This window comes from Equus przewalskii, chromosome 15 (genome assembly GCF_037783145.1).
Source record: "Equus przewalskii isolate Varuska chromosome 15, EquPr2, whole genome shotgun sequence".
NCBI lineage: Eukaryota > Metazoa > Chordata > Mammalia > Perissodactyla > Equidae > Equus > Equus przewalskii.
Window position 1 is genome coordinate 2667910 of NC_091845.1, and position 13364 is coordinate 2681273.

The following is a 13364-nucleotide window of genomic DNA, read 5'->3' on the forward strand; positions in this document are numbered from 1 at the left end:
CCCACAGCTGGAGCTGACTCGAGTCTGCAGGCCCAGCACCCGGTCCTGCCGACCTCCATGGCAGACGCGCTGGAAGGGGATGTGGGCTTCTCCTTCTTGGTGCGCCCTCCCAGGGCGGCAGAGCATCCCCTACTTCAGCAGCTGCACAGGGACTCCAGGCCTGGACTTGGCAGGAGGGAGGCAGGCCCGGGGGTGGCTCTGGAGTCACCACATTGGGGGCCTCCCTCACACCAGTCAACAGGTTCAGGCTGATGAAGTTTCCTTTCCTCGCTGGGAAACCAGAAACCCGAGGGCAACCTAGCGGACTGTCAGTAAAGCAACATGCGTTCACCAAAAGGGCTGCCCTGCACTGAGATTATGAGCTTCCTACTTTTTAGGGGAAAAAGGAAAGGAAAACCTTTTCTCTGCAGAAATGATGGTAGTAACCAATCAGACATAGCAAACTGAAGGCCTACTGGTGTATTTAGTTTGCTACGTGGGTAACTGGGTTTCCATCTTCAAATCTTTAAGTCCATTCTTTCGTTTTTCCAGCTTTGCTTGGGAAGCTCTGAGCCACATGCCCCTGTGTGCCCCAGGCCCCACCTCTCCCGCTCGCTCCCCTTCCCTGCTCTTCCCTGCAGTGAACCTGAGTTATGTTTCTTCTTTACTGTCCTCACTTAGTGCCATGTAGAGTCAGCCATGCCACATCAGTGCCCCATACCACACCGACCCATCCCTGGGCCATGTGCTCCACATCAGGGGACCCCAGCCCAAGCCCCATCCCTCCGCCTGCAATGACTCCCCTGTGCATCTGAGTCCCTCCATGGGCGAGGCGCCCTGGGGCCCACCTGTCCAGGGCAGCTGCAGGCACTGCCCCAGGTCGCACCCTCCATGTGCAGAGGAGGTTTCTGCCCCAGAACAGTGAGGATTCAGAGGGTAAGCTCAGTGCTTCCTGGGTGACACTGACCCGAAGCAGTGGGTCTGGGGGCTGTGGATCAATGCCCTGGTCCCGTCTGGGCCTGCACTCCTTCTCAATCATCCCTCCATGTCTGCTCAGGCACTCAGCTGCAGCAGTCTCTTGTTGCTGATGATTTTCAGGCAAATCTGTCTTCCTTAGTAGGTTGCCAAGTTCTAGGCCACAGACTTAGGGGCCTCAGGCCAGGCAGGGGGCCTGCACAAGTGCGTGGATCAGGACCACGTTGGGGTGGGAGCACGGGAGCCTGTGCAGACCAGGCACAGAGGGCAGGCTGCTGCTCCAGCCCAGGGCCACCAGGCAGGAACACAGGCCCCACATGGCCCAATCATCTGAATTTTTTCAACAGATGTAGAAAATTCAAATTTTTAGGGGATATCTCCTGACTTTTAAAAGTTGAAAATGCATTTAATTTTTCATAAATAACATTCTGCAGGAAAAAAAATACACCTGCTGGCCAGCCAGTGCAACTCCAGTCAGCAGCAAGAGAATGTACCAGGCCCCACGCTACTTACGGCCTGTTGGTGTGGTAAGGACGCAAAACTAGCCTGGGTAACATCTTCTGAGCATCTTTTCTGGGCCCAGCCCAGGGCTGGCACTCAGCACCCACCTAATTAGACCCTAGCCCAGGCCTCAGGGAGTTAAGCGCTGAGTGGTGGGCAGAGACAGACCATTAAAGAGCAATGAGGGGGCCGGCCCCGTGGCCAAGTGGTTAAGTTCTCGCGCTCTGCTTCAGCAGCCCAGGGTTTCACCAGTTCGTAATCCTGGGCGCGGACATGGCACCACTCATCAGGCCATGCTGAGGCAGCATCCCACATGCCACAACTAGAAGGACCCACAACTGAAAATACACAACTATGCACCGGGGGGCTTTGGGAGAAAGAGGAAAAATAAAATCTTTGGGGAAAAAAAAAAGAGCAATGAAATAGTAGGAACCTTCCTGCACAGGCATGGCATTCCTGTGAACTCCTGGGAAATTCACGGGAAATTGCTAAAACTCTGCTAACGCAGCTCTCCTGTGAAGGAGGCTGGCAGCTGGGGGCTGGTAGGAAGGTGAGCACGTCTACTTTTCCTTCATGCCCTTCTGCTCTGCTTAAATGTTTACCACGAGCACGCATTACTTTTACAATTTTAAAACAGGAAACATTTTTTAACCAATCTGAACGTAAACCAGTGCAGTGACACTGTTACAACATTGTGACTCAAATGTACAGAAAGCCCAGCAAGGTTCTAACTGTCTCCATCCAGGAGAGTGGCATGAAGCCTTCCCACGGGGAACGCCGGGGGCTGGGTTTTAGAAAATGAATGGGAGCTTTTCCAGGCGGACAAGGAGGGAATCTTCCTTGCAGACTAAGGAAATCAGTGGCTGTTGTGGTTACTGGGGGAGGGTTTCCTGGATATACGGAGGGACATACTTCAAGTGGCCCATGAAGGATGCAGAGGATTTGAATGAGAGAGGAGGTTAACACGGTAGGGATGGCACAAACATGGACACTGAGGAGAAGTAAGCCTTGCACACGTCAGGGACCGTGGCGTTTACCTGGGATTCCAGGAAGGCCATCGTTGAGCTGAAGCCACCAAGCAGAATCTTATAGCATGGTGGGGTGAGGACATGGGTTCAAGTCTGACACTTACTTGGTGGGTGGCCTTGAATTTGACCTCTCTCTGCCCTTTCCTTCATCTGTTAAGTGGGGATTGTTAAACTCACCTCACTGAAGCATGACAAGCACCTGGAGAACCATAACGGGCTGCCAAGGGGCGAGGTGCTATCACTAGTCTTCATGGCCCTAAGCAGGGGTCAGGCTGGCCCAGGAACCAGGGGAGGGACCAGCCTGCCCCACCGCCACCAGAGGAGGTTGAGGAAAGCTATGACTCTTAAGTGGGGCGTCCATGTTCCCCGGCCTAAGCCAAGCCTCGTGCAAGGGTGATCCCCAACAGCCACTTGGTGGTTTACTATCTGCTCTCTGCCTCCTCTCACACTGAATCACAGGCCCTCTTTGATGGCGCTGATGCTACAGGGTGGTTCCAGAGCAGGAACTAGAGCCTGAGAACATCCCCGGGTCCCCACACGACCTGGCCCAGAGCTACAACTCAGAGGTCCAGAAGGCCCTGGGTCCATTGCTGCAGGACAAACGGCAGCCTCCAGCACCCAGCCCGCAGTGTGTCTGCAGGTTCTCAAGGGATCCTCCATTGGGAGTTGCAAAGGCCTGAGCAACATGACATGACTTGACCCCATTTGGGAGCCAATCTCCAGGTTCACATCCCACTGGGACCTCTACTCACCAGGGTGGGGCCTTTAGCTGGTTTTCCCTAAGCTCCAATTTCCTTAATAGGAGCCTCCATCCTCAGGGTAATTGTGAGAAACCAATGGTATGAGAATGTTCAGTTCCCATTACAGGGCCTGGCTGCGTCCATAAAAATTGCTGACATTATCCAGCACCCACTTTTCTAAGTGCTCTACCATCGTCAATTTGTTTGATCTTCACAAGAGCCCTATGCAGTAGTTCCAGTGATAATCCTATGTGACAGATGAGGAAACTGAGGCAGGCAGGGTTACACACAGCCTGCTGGGATTGAACCCTGGCCAGCGGCTCCAGCATCCAGGCTGACGCTTCTTCACCCTCCCAAAGCAGAATTTGGCGACCCTCAACAGACCTCCTCCGTGCCAGAGCACCAGCCACCAACAGGCAAAAGCGACCAACAGCCAGCCTGAAATTCCCCGGCCTCTGTGCTCTGGGCACCCTGGCCCACCACAGGTGGTGAAGGGGAGGAGTGGATTTCCTGGGCAGGGGCGCCCTCTGGTGGCGATGGGCTCAGAGTCTCCGTCAGCCTCAGACGGTCTTTGGAGCAAAGTGGAGTCCAGCTCTTACCTGCACAGTGCTCACCATTCAGGGGCCAGAGCCCAGCCACCCCACCTTGCTAAAGGGAGACTAAGGCCCTGAAAACAAAACAGTAACTTTGTCCAGGGCCACACAACACATCCACGGAAGAACTGGAGGAAGAACCCAGATGATGTCTAGTGGCTGGCCCACAGGATGAGGGGGGATGCCAGCATTTATTGAGTGCTTGCTGTGAGCCCTCTGCACATGGTCTCCCATGACGCCTATTAAAGAAAAAAGTATTCATGGCACTTGTTAAAGATGGTAAGGAAGGGGCCGGCCCTGTGGCCAGGTGGTTAAGTTCGCGCGCTCCGCTGTGGCAGCCCAGGGTTTTGCCGGTTTGGATCCTGGGCGCGGACATGGCACTGCTCATCAGGCCATGTTGAGGCAGCACGCCACACGCCACAACTAGAAGGACCCACGACTAAAAATATACAACTATATGAATTGGGCGGCTTTGGGTAGAAGAAGAAAAGGAAAAAAAAAGAAGATTGGCCACAGATGTTAGCTCAGGTGCCAATCTTTAAAAAAAAAAAAAGATGGTAAGGAAGACTTTATTCAAGGGGGACCACTACACTGGGGTCTTGTCGTGGGGGAGAGTGATGGGGCTCAATTCTGAACACAACAAAGAAGAGTAAATTTACAGCCAAGGAGCAGAGCCGGGGTCAGCGGCTGGAAAATTACTCAGAGGAACATCAAGGGTGGGGGGATTCTGGCTAAACTCACCTCGCAGGGTTCTTGCTAAAATCGGACATTGCAGAGAGGAAGACGGAAGCCCAAAAGTCAGGGCCTGGTTGAAAAGAGAGTTCAGACGAGCCCGACTAGAGTTTGGTCAGGGAGAGAGTCTTTGTCACCCCCACAGCAATCCTGGGATTATCCCATTCTACGGATGAAACCCTGAGGCTCAGAGGTCCCACTGATTCCGGAGTCAGCCCATGAGCCAGCCTCCCAAAGAGCCACCTCTTAAGGACCCCTGTGTTCCATTGGATCCAGCGGAATGTGGTATAAGGCAAAAGGGACTCAATTTCCCCTCTGAAATGGCAGCTGAATTAGATGGGTGTTTTGCCAGCATTCAAGTCCCACCTTTGCATCCTGTGTCATATGCTCCCATCCCCCAGTCTCACTGTTCCCATCATGACAACAGACCCCTGCCTAGTGCTTACTGTGGGCCAGCACCCTGCCCCTGTCAACTCATTTGAGCCTCTCACCAACAATGACTCTCAGAGTTGGGAATTAATATAACCCTCATTCTATGGATGGGGAAACGGAGGCAGTTGAGTATTTTGCCCATGGTCACACAGCTCAGGAAGGCCAGCCATCCACCCCAGGCAGCCTGCCAGAGCTGGCGAGGCTGAGCTGTTTGCTATCTCACCTCCTCCCTACTCAGGTCAGTCTTACAGTCTAATTTAGCTTTAAATGAAACTTTGTATCCCTACCATAAATGGAAAATCAGCTGCACTTGCCTAAATAAAAAGTAACTGTTGGGGCTGGCCCGGTGGTGCAGCAGTTAAGGGTGCATGTTCTGCTTTGGTAGCCCGGGGTTCGCTGGTTCGGATCCCGGGTGTGGACATGGCACTGTTTGGCACGCCATGCTGTGGTGGGCGTCCCACATATAAAGTGGAGGAAGAGGGGCACAGATGTTAGCTCAGGGCCAGTCTTCCTCAGCGAAAAGAGGAGGATTGGCAGCAGTTAGCTCAGGGCTGATCTTCCTCAAAATAAATAAATAAATAAATTTTTTTAAAAAAAGTAACTGTAAAAAACAAACAGACTGTAAATCAAGTAAAGGGACTGTTCACTGGATAGAATGGGGAGTGGAGAGCAGGGAGAGGCTGGAGTGCGGAAGCAGCTCTGTCTTTGCCGAGAGATCACGCGCTGCAGGCTCTGAGACTCAGGCTGCCCCGCCTGGGCTTTCTCCCGAGACTGCCCTCTGAGTCAAGGTTTTTCTTACCTCGCCCAGGCACCACACCCGCCGTCTTTCCTTTCCAACAGTGCGCATGGTTGCTCTCTGGGGACACAGATATTTCAGAGCAGACTGCAGCTTTGGAGCAGGGCTCCCATCTTGGACCAGGCCGGCTGCAGCTCCCAGGACGGTGCGTGCTGCACCAAGTAACGGTCGTTCTGCAAGTCCCTGACGTCGGGCCTTGCCCCAGACTGGCCCCATGGCTGTGTGGTCCCAGAAGAGTCACTTCTCCTCTCTGGCTTCCAGTCCTTACTGTGAATGGAAGTGATCACACCCCCTTCTCAGGTCTGCTGTAGGGACCAATCAGATGCCGCAGGCAAAGTGCACAAAATCAGTGGACCCTGCTGAGGGGGGCACACTGATGGCCATCCTAGCAGAGCCTGTGACCCGCCGGTCCTCCCTGCAGTCTCCTTTGGGATAGAGGGAAGATGGGGCCTGTGGGCATCTATCACTGGGGAGTGGGTGCTGGGAGGTGAAGGAAGATGGAACGTGCGGATGTCCATCGCTGGGTAGGGGTAGTCGAGAGGCGGACGACACAAAGTGAGGTATTCTGGGGTAGAAGGACATCCTGGATGTAGGCACAGCAACATGGATGAGCCCAAAAAATTGAGCCAAGTGAGACCAGCAGGTGGATACATATGCAGGGGAACAAACCACATATTTTACTGGCACGTGTACACATCTGAGGGCATGCAACCTACACAGTGGGGCTGTCAGTGGGGACAGAGGGTGGGGGTGGGGGTTGTGATGAATGAAGACAGAGCAAGGAGAGAGGCAGTGTGTCCTGATCTGAAGAAAAAGATAAAAGTAGAAAAAAAAATAATAGAATGCCCAGCACAGAGTCTAACCTATCCTAGACAGATTTAATAACCCCTGGGCCCCCACACCCAGTTGTGGGCCCGAGGTAAGGCCGTCTCTCTGGGTACCTGTGTCCATGTCTGTCAGATGGGAGTCCCTGTGGGCAGGGCTGCTGCCTGTGCCAGGCCCACAGCAGGCTACCCTGAGGAACAGGTGGGCAGTGCCCCTGGAATCACAGGACGGCCACACCGGGATGGGTCTTCAAGACCAGCTCTGCCAGGACTAGCAATTCACAGGCCTGAAAATGGCCCTCAAGTCCTCCCCCGACACACACACACATAAATCACAACTGCTATGTATCAAGCACAGACATTCTTTGTGCCAGGATGTTTACTCGCATATTCTTCATCCTCATAACACAGGTATTATTTGGCCCATTGTTTGAGTCAGGAAACAGGTGGAAAGAACTTAAGTGACCTGGAGAATCAGGATTCAATTCCGGGCAGTTCTGATGCCACCCTCTTCCAACTGCCCCAGGCTGCCTCCCAACACACACACACACACACACACACACACAGGTCACAGCCCAACATGATACCTTCCAGGAGCTGCCTTTTCCCACCCTGTGCCCTGGATGTGCATAGATACCCCAGCCCAGCCTCAGCCCCTAAATCACTGCACTCTAGCCCTGTCAAGTTCAAAGGGATCTCCTTCTCAGTCCCCATCCCTGACGATGCCCCACCAGCCCCCATGCTGCTGGAGGCCCTCGCCTGGGTCCAGCCACTGCAGAGCCTGTCTGATCTCCTGCCAGGCTCCCGCCTGGCTCCGAGCACCCCACCCCTGTGACCTAGCCTCACCATGCAGGAAAATCTGGGCTCCCTGGAGGAGCTCTGGGTGCCAGTGAGTGAGAGGCTACGCGTTCGTCTAGCATTCATCCAACACTCCCTCACTGTTTGCACAGACCCACCTTTTCCACTCCAGGCCTTGAGCTGAGCACAAAACCCAGGCCTTGGTCTGGGCTTCCAACCTGGTGAAGAGAGGCACCAGGCCTGGGGGCTTTTGTGCCAGGCCCTAAGGGGGACAGGAGCTGGGGCTGAGACTGAGAAAACAACAGTGCTCTCCAGAAGAGAAGTCCTCAAAAGCCAGGACACAGAAGCAGGTTGCGGAAGAGCTGTGTGATGAGCTGGTTCCTGTGGTAGCACCATGCAGAGGACCTGAGGGTGCAGAGAAGTGTTTCTGTGCGTGAGGGTGCCCCTGGAGCAGCCTGTATGCCCTGCGTGCACATGAAGGAGAAAGTCTGTGGGCAAGGAACTGTGGCCCAGAGGGTGAGAGCCTACCAGCTGTGCAAGCTCCCTTGGCTATAAAGGGAGCCGATAGTCTCCACTGATAGCGTAGCTGTAAGGATTATGAGGGTCCGGATGTGTAAAGCAACTGAGCAGTACCTGGCGCCATGTAAGTGCCCTGAGTGTCAGTTGTTATTACAACAGTGTGTCTGTGGCTCCATGAGCCCACTCCCACCCCCAGTGTCCCCAGTGCTGGGGCAGCACACAGCACATGTGTGCTCATGTGGGCACTCAGCGAACATCTCGCACATGTGAGTAGCCCCAGCAGTGGATATGCACATCTATGTGTCCATCTGTGCATGTCTGTCTGTGAGCCTTGGTGAGAACCATGGCTGTGGGAGGGGCAGGCATGCCCAAACGTTAGAACGGCTGCGTGCCTGCGGCTGTGTGTCTTCTCTGGCCCTCACGAGGGTACCTATGAGACAGAGACAGAGAGAGAGCCCCCACCCTGCTAGTTGGGTCATGCACGGTCAGGAAGGACCTGCTCCACATCACAGCACCCCCAGTGCTCACCGACAAGGCAACAAGGAGCCAAGGGGAGTCCCGCCTTGTAAAGACCAGGCTCAGCCTCTCCCCTTGAAAGGCCAGGCCAACACTGCGGAAAAGCCAGAATTTGGCCATAAAAAAACAACCAAAAAAAGGCCCTTGCCTCCTCCCTCCTCAGTTGAGGCTGCTCCTGGGGCTCTCCCAGCATGAATGGCCCCAGCATCCCAGTGGCCATTTCAGAAGGGCCCTCAGACATCTGTCATCGCGAAGGAAGACTTGAGTCCTGGAGAAGGAAGGGACTTGCCCAAGGTGCCCAGGGGCTGCATGCAGGGCTAGGACCCCGCCCCAGCCTCCTCGCCTGGGCCTCAACCCAGTGTGCTCCGAGACCCCCATCTGCCCCCTAAACCAATGAGTACCAGACACTTATAAAGGCATTTTGTAAACAGCTACACTCTTCCAACAAAAGGGTTATGCTGATCATTCTAGTATCTGCTGAGGGAAGAGATGCCATTTCTCGAGCCAGCACCGTGGGAGGGCTTTACTTACATCACGTCACTCAGTCCTTCCAGGCCTCATATTGTACGGTCCTCAATCTCCAGGTGAGCAATGTCAGGCTCAGAGGAGAGAAACAATAAGCCCCGAGTCTCGAGTGAGTCGCACACCCCGTCAGGAGCGTGGCATGGGTATGACCATGCCCTGATGCAAAGGCAGGGGGCAGGGGCTGGACAAGACAATGAGGGCCAGGACTGAGAGGGTGCCAGGATGCAGGCCTCGAGGAGAGGGAGCTGGGAGCTGAGGAGTGGGGGCCACCCTGGACGGAAGGTGTGCCATGAAACCTGACTTGGAGGTAGGAGGTCCTGCCAGAACCAGGGCCTGGTACCAGGGTACCAGGGGTGGGGTGGGGAAGAGACCAGGTGGGGAAGAGACCAGGAGGACTTAGGACATTCACTGAGCCTTACAGCCAACGCTCTGCTATGATGCCCTCCCCAGCTCCTGGCTTCCTCCTTCATGGCATTCATCACTACCTGCAATGATTTATTTCTAGTTTCTTGTCTTTCTAAAAGCCACACAAGACGTTGTCCTACTTACCGTATCCCTGGTGACTTTTAGGCACAGTGCCTGACACACAGTAAAGATATTGTTAATCACAGGCGTTGACGTGCTGCCTCTTTAACTCTGCTGAGGGTGAGCTCCAGTCCAGGGAGGCAAGCAGTCCACTGCACTTCAGAGAGCACAGTGCCAAACGGTGTAAGGCAGGGGCCTCCCAGGGGATAGGGAAGCCTGCCCAGGAGGTGAAGCTTGAACTGGCTTCTGCGGTTTCCTTCCCAGTGCCGGTGGAAGGCACCACTGGCTCAGAGCTCTCCCTTGAGATCTCCCCCTTCAGCCCACCATCCCATCCAATCTTGTTCTTCGGGACTCCCTCTCTCTACTGGCCCCTTCTCTCCTGGACCTGCGATCTTTCCCTCCCTGTGACCTCTTTTCTTCCCATCAGCATTTAAATGGGCTCCTGTCTTTCTCACAGCAAAACGAATCTTTCCTGGCCACCCTGTGGTCGAGTGGTTAAGTTCGCACGCTCTGCTTCAGGGGCCTGGGGTTTCGCCAGTTCGGATCCTGGGTGCCGACCCAGCACCGCTCACCAGGCCATGCTGAGGCGTCATCCCCCAGGCCACAACTAAGGACCCACAACTAAAATATACAATTATGTACTGGGGGGATTTGGGGAGAAAAGGCAGAAAAAAAACCCCAAAACGAATCTTTCTGGATTCCATCTCCTAAACGGAAGTCAAAAATGGGGGCTGGAACCCGGGTCCTCCTTCCTATCATCCCCACATGCAAATCCTTCAGACCCTGTGATTACTCCTCTTGACGATGGCCCCTATTCTGTGGGCTTTTCGCGATGCCCAATACTACCACTATTTTGTTCACTTCTGAGTTCCCTGCGTTCAGTTCTCAGCCTGTCACAGTAAACACGGAGCCAGCAGCCTGATGGAAGCTGAGAATTTAAAGGGCTGGGTTGGAGGCACCATGGAGGGATTGGCCATGGTAGGAAGAGGCTGTGGTTCAGGTGTAGCCCAGTCTGGAGGTTCCCTCTTCCCTCCCTGTCGCCTCCCAAGCCTGACCAGTCAGGTAACAGACCAGTCTCCAGATCTCAGGGCAGAGGGCGAGAGCCCAGCCCAGCTTCAAAATGGCGCCGGGCCTGGTCCAAGGCAGCAGGCCTGTGACGAGGCCATGGGCCCGGCAGTACGCCTGGGGGCGTTTCCTGTCTGGGCCTGCGGCCCCCAACCGCTGGCAGCGCGGTTTCCGGCGGGGCTGCGGCCCGGGGCCTGCACTATCAGCTCGGCACCAGACGCCCGGTCAGGATACTTGTGGTGAAACTGTGAGGGCGCACTCGGTCCTTTGGGGTTTTCTCCCGTGTCAGCCTCCAAGACAAATGGAGGAGGAAAAGTGACACCCAGCCCTTCTTCTTCAGCCGTGTTCTCCCCACTCTGAGCCAGGGGCCGGGCTGGAGGCAGCCGCCCGGGGCTGGGGGCCTGCCGCTCGACCACCTGTGGCTGTAGGGGCAACTCAAAGCTTTGGTCCTGGAGCAGGCCGGGGCCAGACCACTGGGGTCAGATGTCTTGGCCAGGGCTGGACGGACGGGGTTGGCCTAGGGGTCCGAACAGGGGCAGGGAGGCCCCGGGGAGCCCCCTCTCCGCCCACCATGGGGGGCCACAGAAAGGGCAGGCTGAATCTGAGATCAAATGAGACGTGTCAGGTATCTGGGGCGCCTGATGCTGCGCCAAGGGGGCCAAGCCTGGGCCACTCTCCCCCAGCCCACCCCCCCCCCCGCCCTCCCCCCGGAATCTACAAGGGTTAAACTGAGGCCCTGTTTGTCACTGCTGAAATCGAGGACCAGGGAGGCATGGGGTTGCCCATGGCCTAAGACGCTACGGGGGATTCGAAGAGGCCAGGGGAGGACGGGTGCAGGATGCCTCACCCGTGACCCCAGCCCAGGATGCTGGTGAGCCACAGGCTCTGGCCGGCCCAGCTGGCGCCGCGGCCCCCACAGGGCATCTGGGAGCCCAAGTCCCCATCGCCCGTCTACAGAGCCACGGCCGGGCTCGGGCGCCGACCCCAGACCCAGTTCTAGCCTAGGCCCGGGGCGGCTGCTCTCGGACCCACGCCCCTAGATGGCGCCACGGCCAGAACACTGGCTTTGGGGAATGTCCCAGCCGCCCTGCCTTTAAGATGGGCGCAGCCCCGCGCCTGCGTGCGCTGCTTTTCCTGCCCAGCCGACCCTCTGCGCCTGCGCATTCGGCCTTACTTCCTGGCGCCCTCAGCGACGCATCCACAGGTTTCGCAGAGACACGAAGGCGCAAGCGCAACTCCCTCCCCGGGCCTGCGAGCGGCCCGCCAGCCCAGCAGAGGGCATACGTCTACATGAAACCTCGGTTTCTGCCAAGTTTTCTTTCTTTTCCTGCTCCAGAAAGTAAGAAAAGATTTAACCGAATGTAAAGGGTGGGGAGGGTTGGTGAAGACACTGGCCAAACGTCCCAAGGTGGTAGGTGCCCAGGGTAACCAGGACGCTCGCCCTGAAGCGCACAGCTGCACCTGGGGCTTCCTTAGCGCGGAGGCTGCGCTGGAGACACAGGAGAGGGGCGGCCGCTGAGCGCTGCTAGGGGCTGCTGGGCAAGTAACGGAGCAATCCTAGGGAGCTGGGGCAGGCGCAGCCGGGGCCCACCTGGGGGCCAGAGGCCGGGCATGTGTGGGGCCACACCCACGAGCGCGCCGCTGTGAACACTGATCAAGTGCAGCCTCCTCGGTTTCCTTGAGGACTGCATGCGCCCAAGGACCCAAGCTCAGGCCAGAATGGAAAGAGATGAAGCGAGGTGGAATGAAAACAATCGCTAATGCTTAACAAGCAGGTGCCATATGCCACTTCACATTCATTACCTCATGTGATCCTTACAGCAGATAAGACTGCTCCATTTTACAAATGAGGAAACTGATGCCTGAGTCTTGCCTAAGGTCACAGTGAGTGGCCGGATTCGGATTTCTATGTAGGCCTTCTGACTGCAAGCCCCACTCTTGAATAGATGTTCTCCATACGGAAGTCCCCTCCTTCCACTGTCTTTTGGACCCCACATCTTCCCACTGCCTAAAAAGCCTCACACTGTCCACAATAATTTCCTCTCCTCTGTATTTAGCCTTCTGTTTTCCACTGGACACTTCCCAGTGGCAGTGAACACACTCGAATGTCTATCTTAAAACCTTCAGCTGCATATCCTCCTGTAGCCAGCCCTCACTCAGCCCTTTCACAGCCTGTCCCTGAAATGCACTGTCAATCTTTGAAGAAGTCTCACCTCAGTCCAGCTCCCATTCCCACCACCCCACCAACAGTTCTAAAGTCACTGAACAAGGACTTCCAACGACCAGCTCCTAAAACCCACAGACATTCAGTCTTCCTCTTGCTTGACCTCTCAGCAGCACTTGCTGATTGCTCCTCCTTGAAACATTCACTTGGCTTCTATAACACCACACGGTCCTGATCTCTAACCTCACCAGCCACTTCTCAATGTGTGTGCAGTGTTGTGCTCCAAGTACTTTGAAGTCCTTATAGTTCTGAGTCACAGGCACCCTAAGCCACCACGTCCTCCATCTTGCCATTTCCACAGCTATTTTCATGCTGAACGCCACATTTTATCATTTCCACGTGAGACCTCTCCTTTGAACTCCAGGCCTGAATATCCAACAGCCCATAGACATTCCCACTTGGATGTCTGAGGCACACTTACCTTACTATGTCTGAAATAGAAGTCATCTTCTTCAAAACTGGTCCTATACAGACTTCCTCATATTAAATGAATGATACAACCATCCTTCAACCCACCCCAGCAAAAGTTAAGCCGCTCATTCATTCAGTAACCCACCTACCGTGTGTCACACACTCATCTGCCCATCTAGCT